General features: G+C 39.1%; 1 protein-coding gene across 2 annotated transcripts in view; it reads right to left on the bottom strand.

Annotated features, from left to right (window-relative positions):
- Nucleotides 1-18,845, bottom strand: part of Pak3 (p21 (RAC1) activated kinase 3) — a 259,475-nt gene that overhangs the window by 210,960 nt on the left and 29,670 nt on the right. For both annotated transcript variants that reach the window (XM_087599253.1, NM_001431558.1), the window contains 1 exon segment: nt 4,324-4,418. The gene's annotated coding sequence lies outside the window, so the exon portion shown is untranslated.

Here is an 18,845-nt window from a genome sequence, read left to right as displayed (position 1 = left end):
TCTTGATACCCTTTGTCACCCCTAGCCAGGGTTCCAGGACCCAAACTACATAGGCCACAGTAATTTCTATTGCAACATCAGTACCAACCTACTCCAAGGCACCATCATCTCTTATCTACATTAGCTTTCCGAATGGATTCACCTCCTTTGTTTTGTCTGTTCTTAACACAGAAGACATAGTGAGCTGATTCAATTCCACATCAAATTATGCTACTATGCTAGCTAGTGTTTTGTCAAGTTGGCACAAACTAGAGTCATTTGGGAAGAAGGGACCTCAATTGAAAAGATGCCTTCACAACAGTGGCCCCATGGGCAAGCCTTTCTTGAATAATAACCATAGACAGTAGACCCAGTTCACTAGGGTCTAGTACCCTGATGGCAGTGCTACCCCTGGGTAGGTAGTCCTGGATGGTATAAGAAGGCATACTAAGATATCCATGAAGAACCAAGTATGCACCATTCTTCCACAGCCTCTGCTACAGTTCCTGCCTCTAGGTTCTGCCTTGAGTTCCTACTCCAATATCCCTTGTATGGTGGACTATAAGGTATAAGATGAAACAAAGCCTTCCTTAGGCTAGTTTTTTTATGGCCATTGTGTTTTATCACAGCAGTAGAAACATAACTAAAACAGCTACTCTCTGTTGGATGATTTTTTACTTCTTAGTCAAAGCCAAAGGTGTCACAGCAACCTTAAAAGCCTCAATTATCTCAGCATCACTTCAACTCTCTGAAGTTATCTCCCACTATGCTTATCCTTATTCTCAACTCTATGAACACTAGCCCTATGCTGTCCCCCCCAGTTACATCATGATTCAGTTTCAGGACCTGTACACAAGCTTTTGCTGGTGTAAATGTGCTACATCCTGGTAAATGCCAATCTACAGTTCTCATTTCCCTCAATATCTCCCTGCCTAGGCCAATGACTGTACACTTACATATCCAACAAAACTGCCTTATCTCTGTTTTTCCTTCTCTCTTAGTTTTCTTCACAGAATTTATAGTCTAACATGCCATATATTTTAGTTAATTCAAGATGCCATAGCAAAAGATCATGGACTAGATATCATAAATAGTAGTGCATTTATCAGAGTTCTCAATGTATAATAACCCAAGATCTAGATGCAGACAAATTTCAGTTCCTTTTGGAGACTTTCCTCTTGGCTTATAAGCAGCATCCATACCTTCATGGCTCACATGTGTGCCCTCACCCAGATGAGGGAAAGTAGGAGGGAGAAATCTCTGTAAAATCAGCAGGGTTTAGAAAAGTGCTAATCCCTCAGACCAAGGCCCCATTCTCAGGGCCTCATCTAAACATAAATATTTTCCCTCTAATTCCATCTCTAAATTCGATCACATTGTGACTTTGTACCTCAACTTATGAATCTGTGGGAAGAAAAACAAACTTTTAATGTAAAATATTATATATATATATATATTCCATAGTATGTCTTACTGACACAGAGACTAACATCACATAGAAAATACTAAGTGTCTGACTGATATTGCTTATTGTCTGCCTTTCTTATTGGAATTGATATTTTATAAAGTTTGAGATTTGATTCATTTGTGTTCACTATTTTACTCCTTGTGTTTTCAGTTATCCTTGGCAAGCATTATGGACTCAATAAATATTTACTGATTCAGTGGATGGAACAAATTATTGGTAGCTTGATGCAAGCACTAAGTAGGAAAGTAACAGACTGATTGACCAGAATGGAAGCCATCAACCTTGGCTTGTAGGAACTATTTGCAGATGCCTAGAAGTCAACCTCCAAAATTCTGCCTTACTTGATCTAGAAGGGCCCTGGTCATTGTCTCATTTTTAATATTCCCTACATGATTCTCAATGTGAAGCAGACCTGAGAGCCAATGAATCTGAACTGAACTGGAAACATGAGAACCTACTGAAAATAAAATACACAGGGGAGATTTCATCTTTTCCTGACATAGTATCATTTATGTAGAAACTTGGAGGATAAATCACAGGCAAATTGGGGGCCGGGAGGAGGTTTACTTCCTGGCAGAGGGTCAGAATAAGAGCAAAAGCATTGGAGTAAATTGAGTTTGGTGTTTTCTCAGAACAGAAGGTTATTGTGGGTGGTGCAAAGCAGGAAAGAAGAGTGGGACAAGATGAGATTAAAAAGGTACACAGGAACTACATTATGCTGAGTTCAGTAAATCGTGCAAAATATTTAAAAAATTACTTCACGAGATAAGAACTGTGAGAAGATTTTTGAAGAAGATGTGATCTGATTTACTGTGTTGCATAAAGGTATCAGAGAACACAGAAAGAACCTGGGAGACTGCTCTGGTACTCAAGAGCCTGAAGTAGGCTACTGGCTAAGGGGGGCTGTCTCCATGCATGGAGTACAGTCAACTCTGCTCAGAGAAACTCTCACACATTTGTAACATTTCAGACCTAGCTAATTTTGTGATCAGTGGCTTTGGAAGCTAGAGTCTCTATACCCCGATTTATCCAGGCTGCCCTAGTGAATCAGGTAGTGGAAAAGGAGCTATCTACCTAGCAAATGGTCAAATCTGAAAGGGGTATTTTTTTAAGTGATAGTAGGATTTCCTCATATGAAATTTAAAGAACTCAACTAATTTTCAGTCTTGATCCTTAAGACATGAACACACATAGACGTGACAAAAGAGAAAAGAAGTTAAGTATTCAAAGGGAGATACAAACAAAAATTGGTAACTTCTATCTTTTGTTTGGCACTCACCTTATGCTGAGCCTTATCATGGGCATTGCCCATGTTCCTGTTTTGTCTCCATCACAATTCAATACTGTAGGGAATGTGACATCCCATGATGATGATAACAAAAATCTTGACTAACATTCACTAAGTGCTTACTTAGTATCAATCAGTCATCAAGCAAGGTGTGTATATAGATTCTATGGATGATGATAACTAAAGCCAGATATGATAAATGATTTATTTCAAATCACAGAACAAGGCAGTTGCAGTTCAGCTAGTCAAGCATGAGTGACCTTAAAGAGTTATAAGATTTCACAGCAGGTGGCACCTACCTTATCTAGAAGATACATATATACATTGAACAGGCAGAATATACATGTGGAGATAAAAAGAAGGGCGTCATGAAGGAACTAGAAGATGGCCTCACTTGGTTTGAGTTGAGGATATATAATGCAGAATAATAGTTCATCACAGTTGTGCCTTTTGGTGTTCCTAATCATACCACTTGGGCCAGTTAGGACCTGCAGCCTCCTATCAAAACAGTTCACCACTCAAATCTTCATGCTGAAGTGCTTGACTTTGTAAAGCCTCCATTACTCAACACCAATCAAAGAAACTTCTTCTTACATCATAGAACAAAAGACTTTGAAATGGGACATCTATAGTAAACCCCTACTCTCAAAGCTCGCGGCAAGTTAGCAGAAGAGGAACTACAAAGATTGTGGTAGTAGTTTGTTGGGCTGGTGGATTATTTCAAGAAAACCATGTTTCCTGCACACAACAGGACAGATACACATATAAAATTACAACTTAGGACAACAGGCACAAGACCTGTATAAGTTCAAGCCAAACACAGTCCTAACATAAAGGAGAAGTAGGCATGAAGTCCTACCCATGGCAGCAGAGTTGTTGTCATTTGGTGGCTGCTGGCAGAGAGGGAGAGTCAGTGTTCATTAATAGTGTATTCAGAGTAGGACATCCCAGGGTAGTTGGCCAACACAAACTGGACTTGATTAATTTTTAGAAATGGAAAAATATAGAGAAAAAAGAGAGAAGATGAAGTTAGGTGAATTGGGAGGTAGAGGTGAATCTGGGAGAAGTTGTGGGATGATCAAAATTGTGGAGATAAAGCAGGTCATGAAACATTCTCTAGGGTATGATCTCCTAGAACTGTTGATAAGCTCACAGACTGGCCAGATATATCTAGCGGAGTGCCAGAATGCTATGTAGACTCACTTCCAGTACATGCTACTGACCTTTATAACAAACCCATAGCACTTTTATAATTAGGAAAAATACTCATATTTCCATTGTAGCAAAACAAGCAAAGCCTCCATCTTAGATTATCCTTATCCATCTTGTCTTTGGTAACACTTTGTCAATGTTCATATGTTGGATTCAGTAATGCATTTGGTCATTTTCTCTCATAACTTTCTCATGAATGAACTGAAATAAAACAATGAGGTTTTAACCAGACTATAACATAGCCCAATGGAGTGGCAATTGATTAAAGAATTTTACCCATAGCATAGGTGGCAACCAGCAGAAAGGTCTCCAGAGAAGAGCCCCAGGGCTTTTCCAACTTCATTAATAATTTACGTGATATATAAAATGTACTTACCACGTCTGAAGATGACTCAAAGCTGGCAGAGGATCAAATATGTTGAAGAACAAAATTGAGATGCAAAGTGAACTCAGATGGGCCGGTGTACTGGGCTAAAATTTAAAAGGTGAAATTTAAATAAGATAAAGGAAACTACTTAACAAAAACCTTAATAGTCCATTTTGTGACACTGGAAGACAAGACATTGTCTCAGAAGCAGGTCACATAAAAACTGACCAAGCAATCAAGAAAGATTTAAGGTTGAGTTGAGTCACATACACATTTTGAGATAATAGTTTAATGAAGGTAGAATATTTAGTTGGTAAAGTGTCAGAGTACCATTTTGGGATATCTTAATTAAAGTACTATTTCCAAATGATGCTAAACATGATTGCTGTCCTGGAGCCTCCAATATTCCTTCCTAGGGTCTCCTACTTAATTTTAAACATCACATTCTTAGATGATCACTGAAAAGATGTAATGTCTCCCAAGAAGAAACAGAAGTTCATAGAAGGAGAGGGTTTGGCAGAGACTTGGGATCTATGAAGCAGGAGGGTAATATACAGGGCACGCATTAGCCATCAAATGCCAAATCTCTACTGTTCTACAGAAATATCCTTGTCTTGGGTTACTTGGGTGAAAGGATCACTGCTATCCAGGGGTGGCAAATGGGCAGGGTGAACAATTAGGTCTGTTACGTAGCTTCTCTGACCTAGAGGAGGTACTGCTGGAGGCTAGGCAGGCTGATAAGGCAAGAGGGTTTCAAGTCCCAGCCGCATGAGCTGATGACAGTGGCAGAACTATCCTAATGAGGCCTCTGGTTCTGAGGGACTACGTGTCTTTTCCTGAGTCACTGTCAATATTCCTTTCTCTGTACCCCTACTGTACAATAAGACCACACTATGCAGTCCATAGAGTGTTAAGGGCAGCTTTGTGGGACTTGCTTGACTTCTATCTTATTTATCATTGTTTCAGGCTCCCTGAGGAGTAAGCAACTACTGGGGAGGGGCAGATGACTGAGTTGCCATCTTAAGTTCATACTTGAAGGAGCTTCTCCATTTCTTTTCACCTCCCTGAAGATAACACTCTTCACTTAACTAAACAAACAAGCAAACAAACAAACAAACAAAACAAAACACATACAAAAACAAAGCAAAAAACCTTAAAACTAAAATTAAAACATCTGCATTTAGTGACCTGTCTAATTTTCTATCCCATTACCTTTCCTCCTTTCACGTGTCTGACTTAAGGAAGTTCTTGCTGTTCTTTCTGCTCACAACACTTCCCTTAAGATGCCTTATCATTCATTCTTTCATTCTCTCACTTCCTTCAAAACTCAATTCAGATCACCTATTCAGTGAGGCTTTCCCTAGCCCCTTGTTTAAATTCTATGTTGTGCAGGTTTACACACACACACATTCACACACACGCACACACACACACTTCTAACCACTTTACATACTTAAAATAATAAAAGATGCATTTTAATAGTTCTTTTTGATTTTTCTTTCTATTGTACTATAAGTCCTTTACATGTAGACACATAATTCTCATGTCGTGTGTGTGTGTGTGTGTGTGTGTCTGTGTGTGTGTCTGTGTGTGTGTCTGTGTGTTTCAGCTTCTAGCACACTGACAAGAACCATAATAGGTACTCAGTAAAGGTCTGCTGGACTAACTTCCTATCGTTTGCTCTAATTCCAAAAATCATGTGCTAGTAAAAACAAAATTTAAGTTAGGTACAAAAGAATTTTCACTTTTAAAACTGGCCTCCAAGCTGATAAAAAGAAATTGAATGCTGAGTTGTAAGACTTGAAGTGCTTTTGTGAATTTTTCTCAATTTCTTTCATTTGTCATGCAACTATGTCACATTTCTTTTTGGCTGATGATAATAATTATAGTAGCTGATATCAGCTGGGTGCTTACAACACTGTGATAAACACTTTACTTGATTAAGATATTTAGTCCCTATGATAATCCTCTGAAGTTGGCACTATTAAAATTCCAATCTTAAAGATCACGACACTGAAAAGCCAGGAGGTATGTCCCAGCCAAGGTCATATGACTAACATCAAACAGATTTCAAGGTACATGTTATTAGCCCTTGTGATCAATGTAAGAAGGAAAATTGCTGCTAGTATTAATCATGCACCAGCAATTGTGCTGATTATCACACCATCTCATTTAAATCTTGGAACAACACCAAGACATGTACTATACGTATGACTATTTTTCAGTACTAAACTACCTGTAATGTACTCAGCTATTCTCAGTCCCTCTTAGCATCTGCCTTGGTTTCACAAACGTGCTTGCTTCTCTTTCGTCACATCTCAGCTGGGATACTGGCAAAGCTGTCTATAACTTGTACTCTCCATGCCCTAAAGACTAGGCCTCTGGAACAGATGAGGATTTCAGCCCTCACATGTCCTATCATCCCATCTGAGAATATACTTCTCACTAGCTTGCTTCCCCCATCCTGCCAATTTCACCCTAAAGCATAGTTTAGATGCAGTTTTCTCCAGGAATCCCTCGTTGGCCTTTCTGCCATGATCTCTATTTCCCTTTCCATGAAGTTCATATACTATGGTCATCTCCAGCTTTGTAAGGCTGGCTTTCTTCCATTCCATTCAGCTACACCTGTCTCAGTTAGACTCCAGCTCCAGAAAGCAGCTGAGCCCTGTGCTCCTTGGAATGTCCTGAGTCAATTGTGTACATATAAATAGTAAACCGTCAGCAATTACTGTGCTGATTCAGTCATAATGTGCTACCCTCAGAGTTGTACAAATGTTCTCTTTTCAAGGTGCTCTCACACGTATTATCTCACATAGTCTCTCAGCAGACCTGAGGAATAAGAGGAACAGGTCTGATTTTTCTCATGTTGACAGTTAAAGGAATTGGGAGCCAGGAAAGTTGAATAATTTGTCTTAAGTCGCATATCTGAGAAGTGAGACTTCCTCTGGGACTTGACACCCTGGAGGCTTTGTTCTAGAGCACACTGATTCCACAGAAAGAAGCTGCTGGTGGGAACGATGCTAATAACCTTCCTATACAGGTCTTCATTCCATCACAGGCAGGAGGCAAAGGCAATACAGAATGCCAAGAGGCAATATCCTCAGTGCAGACGGAAAGGAAGGTAGACATATCCACTCTATCGAGAAGTGCCTGAGGGTCATCGGTTGGAAGGTTGATAACTCGGTTATGATCTATGTGGAGAGAACTGGCAACTGAATATTGTATTCTACACATGGCAAACTGTTTTAGCCCTCAGTAGAAAGGAGACAGCCTAGCAGATGGTAGGATAACAGTGGAAGGGCATGAACAGGCACAAAGATGATGGAAACCTGGGTGCAGGTTCTAATTCTACCACCAAATTTGGATGTGACTATGGGGAAGGCTCCAAACCTGTCTGTTGCTGTATTTCCTCTCTAGGAGACTCCAGTTTATAAGGCTACTCATAGCTTGAGTATTTAATAAGTTTAAGATACATATATCTATAATCATAAGTTTAGGATCTATTGGAATATACCTGGACTGTAAAACTATTTCACAGTGTAGTGTGAAAACTATTTTCAAATTCTTTATAAACATGGGAAGGTGAAATGATTTTGCATCAATATCCAGATGTCAAAGTGTGCATCTGCTTTTAAAAACGGAACATTTAATCTATTGTTGGTAACACATACCTGTATTCCCAGTACTTGGGAGACTGAAGCAGAAGATGAGGAATTCAAGACTAGCGCATTCTACTATTGATACCTGTCTCAAAGTGGGGTGGTTAGCAAAGCAAAGCAAACAAGATGGCTTAAAATAATTTTGTTCTTTTTTAATCTTCCTAGAGAAATGATCTGGACATGTAAGGCTTACTTATCTGTTTACTGCTTAAAGTGTAGTAGGTAGTGTGATAAGTATTATGGAAAAAAGCTGAAAGCCAGGTAGGAAGTCAACGGTTCTGAAATGGTATGGCTGGAGATCCTACAAGGCCAAAAGTTGTATAGATGGTGACAGAGGGGCTTCAATGATCACATGGCCACATAGTCAGAAGTTTCCTGTGAATAAGAACACAACATTGCTTCCTCTTTTTTTGTGGACTTTATGGATGAAGAGTTGTGCACATTAACATCTTTCACATGCCAAGAACACAGTGAAAAGATAAATGGTGAGTGTTGAGTGAATCAAAACACATCTCTAAGGCTGAGGAAATGGCTCAGTCAGTAAAAGGCTTGCAGCACAAGCATAAGGAACCAAGTTTTATCCCCCACACCTATGTAAAAACCTGATAGTTGTTTAGACCTGTAATATAAGTCCTGGAGAGGTGGAGACAGGAGGATTCCGGAAGCTGGACAGCTGGCCTTGCCATATCAGTGAACTCCAGTTTTGGTGAGAGACCTTGTCTCAAAAAATAATGTGGAAAGTGACAGGAGAAGACCTCCAGCGCCAACCTCTGACTCCACATGTATGCAGGTGCACCTACACATGTCTTCACGCACACCTACCTGCCCATATTCTGCACCCTTGTGTGTGCATGCACACACACACACACACATGCGCGCGCGTGCGCTCACGCAATTAACAAACACAATTTTAACGAGTTATTTTATTTCAAGAAGGTGGAGTTTCCAATAGAAAAATACATACCAATGCCTGGAAGACAGGAGAAGAGTGTGCATAAAAGCTGTTTGGACAGATGTTTGGCAGAGTTCTACAAAGTCCTTGCTAATGAACACCAACTAAACACCCCAATGAAGCCAGATGCATTTCCTACATAATGGGGTCAATGCAATTAGCCTGATACCCATAGCCAAACTCCTAACTTGACCTTATATGTTAGGCCAGGGCTATTACATGGTATTAGGATTCAGTTCTAATTAAACAATAGCCAACTGTGTTGACCTATGCACAGCATGGCAAAGATAGGGAGGGAAAAGAAATGAACCATACTGCATGCTCTTGCTAGTAATTTCTACTCTGGTTTAGGACTTGACAGATTATTTTCTTTGTATATCCAAATGAGAAGTGAGTAGTTCAAACACATTTGACTATGTGCTAGAGTAAGGTAAAGTATTACTTCATAAAATATGTACACACACATATATGCATATATATACATGTATGAACTAAATGTTCATAACTACGTATAACCATGTAAAATTATGAATGTACATGGAACAAGCATTTCATGAAGCCATATTTATCTTTACTGTATGAAATGTACAGTGTTATTCCCTTCCTCTTTTGTTGGTAATAATACTCCTCCTTGCTCATGAAGTTGATTTCCTGGTGAGTAATAATCTCGTGTGAAAACAATGCTATTGACCAACACTGGCCAAGTCTGCCCCACATCCTAACTTATTTGGGTCTTTATTAAATGTGATTTGTTGAAAGAGCATGCTACAATGGAACCCAGAGACTCATGGCTATAAGGTGAATACTAAGCCACTGATTTGTATCTCCAGTTCCAGAACATATTCAAGTATTCCTTTCCAAACCTATGGATCCAAGCAGAAGTTCTTTGAATTCAAACTGTGAATCTTCATGTGCACATGAACACACACACACACACACACACACACACACACACACACACACACACACTTTAAACCAAGGACCAGCTGTGTACTGCCAAAAAGGCATCCCAGTTCTAAAAAACAGAGGCAAATGCCATCAACAGTAATTGCTGTTATGCTGTCCTTACCAGCATAAGAGATTTCCATTCATTATCTAACTGAAGCCCTCATGACAACCCCACTTCATAAGCGAGGAAGCTGAGTCTTAGAGCACTTTAGTAATTTGCTGAGAGCCACAGGCAGGACAGATAAGGCAGGGGCAGGACTCTGGATTTTCCCATGGTTTTCTTTCCATAATTGGATTATGAATCTATTGTTGCAACCATACTGCCTCCTCTCATATCCCTCCTAAGAACATATGCAAAAGCCCTACAATGGTCTGTACTATCCCAAGTTCACACTCAAATTGCTCAATCATCCAAGGTATAGATCAGATACAAAACAATACTTAACTCTGCTAGTCATTGGGTATTTTTGTTTCCATGGAATATGCGAGTCTCCATTTAGACCTTGCAACCCAACTGCAAATGTGGAAGGACAGAGAAGAAAAGCAGGCGCACTTAGCAGAAACACCTTTTCCAAATCCCCATAGTAGGTTACAGCCAAGCTATAACACTGTGACTCCCTTCTGGCCTGATAATGCACTTAGATGGGCTCTCTCAAAAGCTCCTAGCTTCCTCTCATTCTAAGCCTAGCTCCCTTTAAGTCAGAGGAAAAGATGGCTTGTTTTCTGCCTTCCTCCACAGAGAATTTGCCACCAATTTCAGAAATGTATGAGCTCTCCTCATACACTGCCTGAGGGACAGGTTGCCCCGACCTCAAGGAGGCTGTGTTGAAGACTGGCGGCATTTCTATTTCTGTCCTGCAATTTGTAAAAAGCGCTGCACTATGCTTTTAAAAAAAAAATCATAGATTTCTTGATAAAGGCAAAAGGCTCCATTCCTCCCACAGAGGCAAAATGCCACCAGCCACTAGCAAAGCAGCCAATGGAAGTCTCTGTGGAGCAAAATGCTGCAAACCCACAGCTGAACTGTGTGGTGGACTGGATGGCTGAAGAGGAGGTGGAAGGAAATAAATGGCCCCCATTTAGGTTTCTTCAGCTGAGTATCTCCCTCCATTGAGAATATCTCCTCTGTTTCTGCCACAGACAGGGGTGTTTTTACAGTTTGTATGTGGTCATGTCACAAATGACTAGTTATCTATTAAACACTGCGCCAATTCTAACATTTTTCATCCCTTCCCCTTCACAATGTAGAGCTTTTACTTTTTACCCTTAACAATTCTTCAAACAACCCCCCTCTCTCACATACACACACACACACACACACACACAAACACACACACACACACACACACACACACACACACACACGATAAAAATAAAAGCAAGAGTTCTTTACCTTAGCCTCAGTATTCCTATCTATAAATCTATAAAGTGTATAAAGTGAATTCACTGAATCTAGAGGTCTGTTAGGTCCATTCTCTGGTGCTAGGATTCTGTTCAGATATGCAAATAAATACCCAAGCATTGTCCCTGAAATGTTATTTCATGTACAGTTTGTTACAGTAAGCTCAGTAAGCTAATTTTAAATTGAGTATATGTGTACATGCCTTTCTCTCTCTCTCTCTCTCTCTCTCTCTCTCTCTCTCTCTCTCTCTCTGTGTGTGTGTGTGTGTGTGTGTGTGTGTGTGTGTGTGTGTTATTTTGTCTTTTTTTTTCCAGAGCAGAAGACTGAACCCAGGGCCTTGAGCTTGCTAGGCAAGCGCTCTATCACTGAGCTAAATCCCCAAACCCGTGTGTGTATTTTGAAACAGGGTCTATAACCAGTGTTGGCCTCCAAGTTCAACTGTAGCCAAGGATAATCTTTAACTTTTGGTTCTCCTGCTTCTACCTCTCAAGTACTGGGATTACAGGCTTGTACCATCAAACCACTTTGTTTGGTGCTAGTGGTGAAACCTAAGGGCTTATCTATGGTATGTAAGCAGTGTACTGAGTTATGTTTCTATTCCCCAAACAGTCTGGTTTTGTTGGTGAGGAGAATTAAGTTGTTTGATAATAGGGAAATAATAATAATAGTAATAATAATAATAAATATTTTTAATAATAAAATAATAATAATAATTATTATTCCCAGGAGAATTCTGATACGCTCATGAAGAACTGCATTGCCTGTTCCCATTGCTGTCACAGTTTCATTCTTTGTATTGGCATTCGGTGCTATAAAGCCTAGCTAGTCAGTTACCTCTTCTCCATATGCCATTTTCTCTCTCCATGTGAGAATCTAGCCTTGTAATAACTGAGGTTTCAACCCCATAGAGCTTCAAGCTAGAGCCATTCTCACCTCAGTAGAAGCATTCTGTTTGACATCAAGAAAATCCAAAGAGCTGTTAAATTTCCTTTGTGCCTGCAAGTCTCTTTCAGTTTGGCAAGACTGGCTCATAATTTGATGCTTTCATAGATTTTAATATCATGAGTGTACGAAACACCTCAGCCGCTGAATCTGTATTGTCAATCACCCAAGTGGTTCCTTCCCAGTGGCATTGCTAACAAGATCTGTGCTCGCTGTTGCTTGCCTACATAGCACATGCTCCTGTTTCACCTGCTTCCCACTGCCTAGTTCAAGAGAATGAGATACATTTGGAGACTTGGGGATGCTACCATGGTACTTGGGAAAAAAAAAAGAAAAGATAGCAAATGAAACATATTCTTTTGCAGTACTTCAAAGTGATTCATATCAACCTATGTCAGAATCCATGTCATTCTGTCTCCTAGGACTGAGTGTGCTCACACTCAAATAGTGATGATTTTAAGAGATATATCTCATAAGGTCACTATGGAGACTAAGTGAGTAAAGAGTCTAGAGACTATCTCAACAACAGCAGATCATGCTGATTATGATTCTTTCTGGCTAAATAGTTCTTTAAGCTTTCTATTTCAAATGACTATTTTCTGGTCATCTCTTTTTACCAAGGGATCTAAAATTACACTGGACACAGGACTATATTGTGTACATCTTAAAACCCTTACTGCGGAGGGAATGGATGGAAATCGTCTGTTTTCCTGTTTATGTACTTCCTCAACAAATACTTACTGGCTACCCATTGCATGACAAGTACCATATTAGATAACAATTGAAATGTGAATAAGAAATACCCAAGTTAATAAAGATGGAGGACAAAAATAATTGACATTAATATTGTACTTAAAAAAATGTAACGGTGGCCAAAGTCCTTGATTAGTAGAATCAGGACTGTAGGGAGAAGTGGGGGAAGGAAGAAAGGAATACAGAAATGAAGTAGACACAAATGAGCTTGGTGACAAGTAGAACCTGTGGTTGGGGTTAGGGAATATGGTGAGAAGAAGTGTAAAAGGAGATGTGTCCATAGAGGAAGGCAGGGAACAGGTCATTCTAGTGTAGTACTGTACCTTCATCCTAAGTGTATTGCAAAGTAAATTGGATTTGCAACAAAGAATCAATATACTCAACGTTTCAAATGTTTGTTAAAGTCTGTGCTGATTGTTGTTTGGAGTTGAGAATGTCTGGAAGACTATTACACTGAGACATGAAAATGCTCCCTCCTCAAATTAAAAACAACAGTGTTAAGATCTTATAGTCAGTGCTAAGTCACATTTAAGTCCTGCCCTAGGACATTCGTCTGAATGATGGTGGGTAGCAGTCCGGACCATGTACATCCATACTCTTCCCACTTGAGCATTTCTTGTCACTGGAGTACATGTAACATCAAAGCATTTCGCACCCCAATATTTTATCTCTTCCCTAGATGAAACAACTGTGGATGGGAAAGATAGGACTTCATTCTGATAGAACAATGGGCAGTGGAAGTAAGGAGTGCCTCAGGGCCAAGGCTGAACCATTATGTGTGCCTGTGAGTATGTATATTTGCATGGGCTTTCCCAAGTCTGTTCAAGGTGCTACACATGGGGATGCTTTAATGTGCGAACAGAATCTCTTCCTCAGTTCTTACACTTAGAACCAAGAAATTCAGAGTGTCTGTACCCATCTGCACAATTTTATGTAAGTTAGTATGTGTCTGTGATATAAATGGCACACCCATAACTATGGTGTCCTGGACATCCATACATGGCAGCCTAAAAGAATGGAAGTGAGTAGGAGACCATCCCACTAGCCCAAGACAAAGACGGCATTGGTCTATACAAGGTTATAGCTGAGGAGGTGGGGAAAAGGGGCCAATATTGGGGAAGGTAGTTAACAGGATTGCCTAGGGCCTAGTGTGTGATGTGAAAAGAAATAAAAGAAACTGGGGACAATTGGAGGTTTGAGCCAAGAAAGCAGGATAGCAGAAACCATGTAGAAATTCCTCTACAAGTCCTGCTATGAGCAAGTTATGATTTAAGATGTCCATTTAAGTAGCCAGCTAAACAGCCTCTGTATTGTAAGCTCCTTCTCATTAAGAAAGCTACACTTCACTGCAGATCTAACAGCATCTATTCAAGAGGTCACTGGGAAATTAGCAATCCTTGATATTCAGATACTTACTTTGCCTCAGAATGCTCCTTCCCATTCCTATTTGACCCAAGGTAAAAAAAATTCAACTTGATCCCATTGGTTTCTCCAGGTTTCTTATTCCACAGCATCCTGACACCTCTCTTTCTTTCAGTTTCTCACCATTTTCAAATATCCCTTTCTGTTTTTTTTTTAATTATAACCCAAAAGCCTTCCTCTATAGGGAATGTACCTTCCTTCAAGGACAAGCTTGCTCCATGGATCAGTTCCAAGCAGCCCAGAACTCCATGACTTCACTCAATCCCTCTCCTCCATAAAAGAAAAAAAGGTACTCAGAGCGAGAAGCAGAGCCAAGTACGCTGAGACAATGAGCCAAGCACTGAGAAATTAGAGAAAGCAAAGCTGACGGAGGGGAAAAGAGAATTCATCAGGAATTCTTAAGGTCGCTGTGATCGCTTTGATTGCATTATCATGTAGTAGCCGAAGTCTACAGATTGATTAATACTCCTGCAGAAGAGAATAAATATAGGCTAGCAGCATGGCTACCCAGAACTGCATCTTCTTCAGAGATGATCCATGCTGGCAGGTGACTGGCAGTCCTTACTCCTGGGCCAGACACATTTCCTGTCACTCCCTACTTCCCAAGATAGGGATTGGGGTGGGGGGTAGTACCTTCAATAAATTTAAATCTGTCTCCTGTACATGGTGCCCCTGAGTCTCTTTAGATCATTCTTTTCACCACCTCCAAGTATCACATTCTAGATGGCCTGGAAAAGTCTTTGAAGGGAGGGAATACTTCTGGAAATTCACATGAGTCTTTAGAGCCTGCCTTTGCCCCATGTGTCCTGGCTGTGACTTACATTTCATATAACCCCGTAGAGCTTCCTAATCTCCTGCTTGTATTGCCAGAGGAAGAAAGCAATTATCATTTCCAGTGGTCCAGTGGTGCCTTACAGACTTATCCTCTGTGTGTCAAAGATGGCATGCTGTGGTACTGCCTCATCCCTACTAGCTACAGAGAAAGGGAGAGAGACAGAGTGATAGAGAAAGAGACAGAGACAAAGACAGACAGATAATAGATAGACAGACAGACACAGAGAGGACTGACTCATGCAGGCAAACATGGGAAAGGAAATACCAATTGAAACCAGATCCAAGGTCTTCGGCTTCAGTCCCACATATGTACCAGTGACGAGTATAGTATAAGTGCTCTATATTGGTTCTGTGTGTAAGGTCACCATTTCACAGCTGGAAGAACCAAAGCTCTGAGAGATTTGGATACTTGATGGAGATCACCAGACTAGAAAGAGTTTGAACCCAAAGTTATTTGACTTCAGTGCAACTGCCTACAACAAGCAAACAAGAAATATACTATTTCCACTAACTTTCTTCCCTATAAATAGACGAACTCCATCTATCTGTAAAAGTCTTGAAATGCCTACCAAACCACTGGCTCCAGCCCTGGTCTTTATTTTGCTTTCTACTAAATGGTACCTTTGTGCTTATGTACCCGCAAACTTATTTGGTGTCCCAAACAGCTTGCACTTGATGTGTCTCTTTCTGCCAGCATGGGCCTGTTTCTAGGGTGCCAACTTCAGAACCATCCCTAATTCCTCTCTGTCTGACCACCAAGATAGGACAAACTCCTTTTTATAGTGTCTTTTAAATTTACCTTTTTGCCATTTCAAATTTTCCAATACATCTTTTGTCTTAACACTGCATAAACTAACTGTCCAACAGTTTTCATGGGTCAGACATTCCAGGACACAATCCTCCTTAGTTTTATTAGTAAAGTATAAATTTATTGTTCAAAGAAGTTTCTCAACCCTTCACTCTAAATCCCCAAATTTTGACATTTTGGGAATTTCCTTCAGCTTTTCTGCCTGGCTAGACATTCTTTTTGTAATATATAATTTCTTTATTTAATTTATTTTTCTCTCAGATATTACATCCCAACTATAGTTTCTCCTTCCACTCCTCCCATGTTTTTCCCCACCCTTAATTTCCCCATGATCTACGACTTCACCATTTCCCTTCAGAAAAGGGGAGGGTCCCTGGGGATAACACGCAAACCTGGTATATTAAGTGTATTCTCCTCTAAATCATTTGAGAGTAAGTTGAATGTCATATTTCTTTATCCGTAGATACTTTAATATATACTATATATGGATGAAACTTCTGTTCATTGCCTGAAGACAATGAACAGGATAAATAAATTAATAAATAATATTTCTATGTAATCTAAAGGCTTTTTCCAAATTTAACTAATTAACCCAACAATAAAAGTTATCCAGTATAGGAGTCAAACAAAAATCAGTTCCAGAATTGATACTAAATTTCACTTTAGTCCTTTAAAAAGGTGTTTTTCAGTTTTTCTTATCTTTTAAGACCTTGACATTTTCAAAGAATACACTCTCCTCCAGTTCTAGCTACAGTTTTCAATGTCACAGTAGATAGAAAAGCAGAATATCATCTGACTTCCAGACAGAATTTGAGTTACAGAATTTGAAAGGGCCTAAATTTAGTGTTATTCTACTGTGTCTCAAACATTTCTCAAAATATCCATCATATCACAAACTCAACAGTATCAATATTACTTTACATTTTACATTCAATTTTATGACCACTCAGTGATAATCACTTTTGAATAATCACCTTCAGTCTATAATTGAAAAATTATATATACCAAAATTATGAGAAATTAAATTAATGTATGTTAGATTAAATGACAAAACAGCTATTTCAGAAATATAAAAATTAAGCATTTGAACCCATCTTCTGAGTATGGACATGAGCTTTAGTTTTAAATACACAAATATTTGGACAAAGGATAAGGAGTTGGTCTGTATAATCCAACTATTCCAGTAAAGTGAATTACTAGTACCAGGAATGACTTTATTCCTCTTGAGTAGGACTTAAGTCCAATTAAACAGTTACTACTGAGGTATGAGTGTTACTATTGAATCTTTAGGAATATCTTGCCATTCTGGTCATAGTTGTTCACACACATCACAGCTGGGTAGGACTTATGATTACTTCCCTTCCTTAGCAGCTTATATAGTAACTTCTGTTTCTATAAAAACCAGAGTTTAAGAAGGAGACTTTCAGTTCAGATTCAGCTCAAATCTCTCAAGTCTTATATGTAGTATCTTAGCTATTAAGACTTAGCTTCAACCTCTGGGAGGCATCCAATGGGGAAAATACTAGCTCATATTATTTTGGGAGTCTCTTGGATTATACTGATCAACAACTCAAAAGGAAGTTATATTGAGGAACATCATTAAACATAGTGGCCCATAAAAATGGACCATTGATTTGAAATGAGTTCGTCACTAGAACATATGTAATAATGGCAATGACACAAAGGATGTTCCATCAGTATCAAAAGCAAATGATAGTGTCAAGAAGGAAAATATACAACAGTATACTGGAATTACAGGTGTCTGCCACTGTCATAATCTGCTAGGGGTTTCCTTGAAGAATTCTACCAAAAATTTGAAGAGCAAACTATACTAATTTACTACATCACTTTCTAAATGTGGCTGTGAGAACACTTTCTAACATACTTTATGAGACTAGTATTACTCTAATACCAAAATCAAATAATGATAACATATAAAACACAGAGGAAAGGAAGAAGAAAAAGAAGGAAAGAAAGGTAGAAGGAAACAAATTACAAAGAAATATCCTTTATGCTCAATATCATATTAGCAAAACTTAACTTATAACTAGTTTGTAAGAACTATATGCCACAACCAACATATATTTTTTCATAAATACAAAGTTAGCCCAATATGCCAAAAACAGATTTTGCAACTAACCATGTCAACATATTAAAATTTAAAAATATGATCATATCAATTTATGCAGGAAACCACTTGAAATAATCATTTATGATAAGACAAAAAATGTTTTCCTTTCAGAAAAGTACGAATAGAGGGCTCCCTATACTTGATAAACAAAAATCTAACAACAAATGTATAACCCTCAACAAGATAACAAGAATTAAATTAGTTGGCACATTTAATCTAACTGAAAATGAAACAGTATTATGTAGCTTCACCAATTGGGACTTATTCCATGAAATCAATGTTGCTTTAATATGTTAAAATTTATTAATATAATGCACCACTTCATTAGTCAGATAGTGAAAACCATGTGGTTATTTCAATAGCCAAAATAAAAACCCATAAACAAAATCTGTTAACTTGTTAGCACTTGATGACAACTCATTCAACAAGCTATGGGTAGAATGGAGTTTCCTTGGCATTGCTGTACGGGTTGGATTTTGTCTACAAACTAGAGTCATCTGGAAGGAAGGAAACTTTTCTCAGAAGGTCTATCTATCAGATTGGACTACAAGCAGGACTGTGGAGGCACTTTACTAATTAATTATTACTTTAGGAAGGCCAGCCAACTGTGGGAAGTGCTACCAGTGGGTAGATGGTACTGGTTGTATAGAAGGTGAGCTGAGTGAGCCACAGAAAGCTAG

Source organism: Rattus norvegicus, chromosome X (genome assembly GCF_021556685.1).
Source record: "Rattus norvegicus strain SHRSP/BbbUtx chromosome X, alternate assembly SHRSP_T2T, whole genome shotgun sequence".
Classification (NCBI taxonomy): Eukaryota; Metazoa; Chordata; class Mammalia; order Rodentia; family Muridae; genus Rattus; species Rattus norvegicus.
This window is presented reverse-complemented; position numbering and strand designations above follow the sequence as displayed.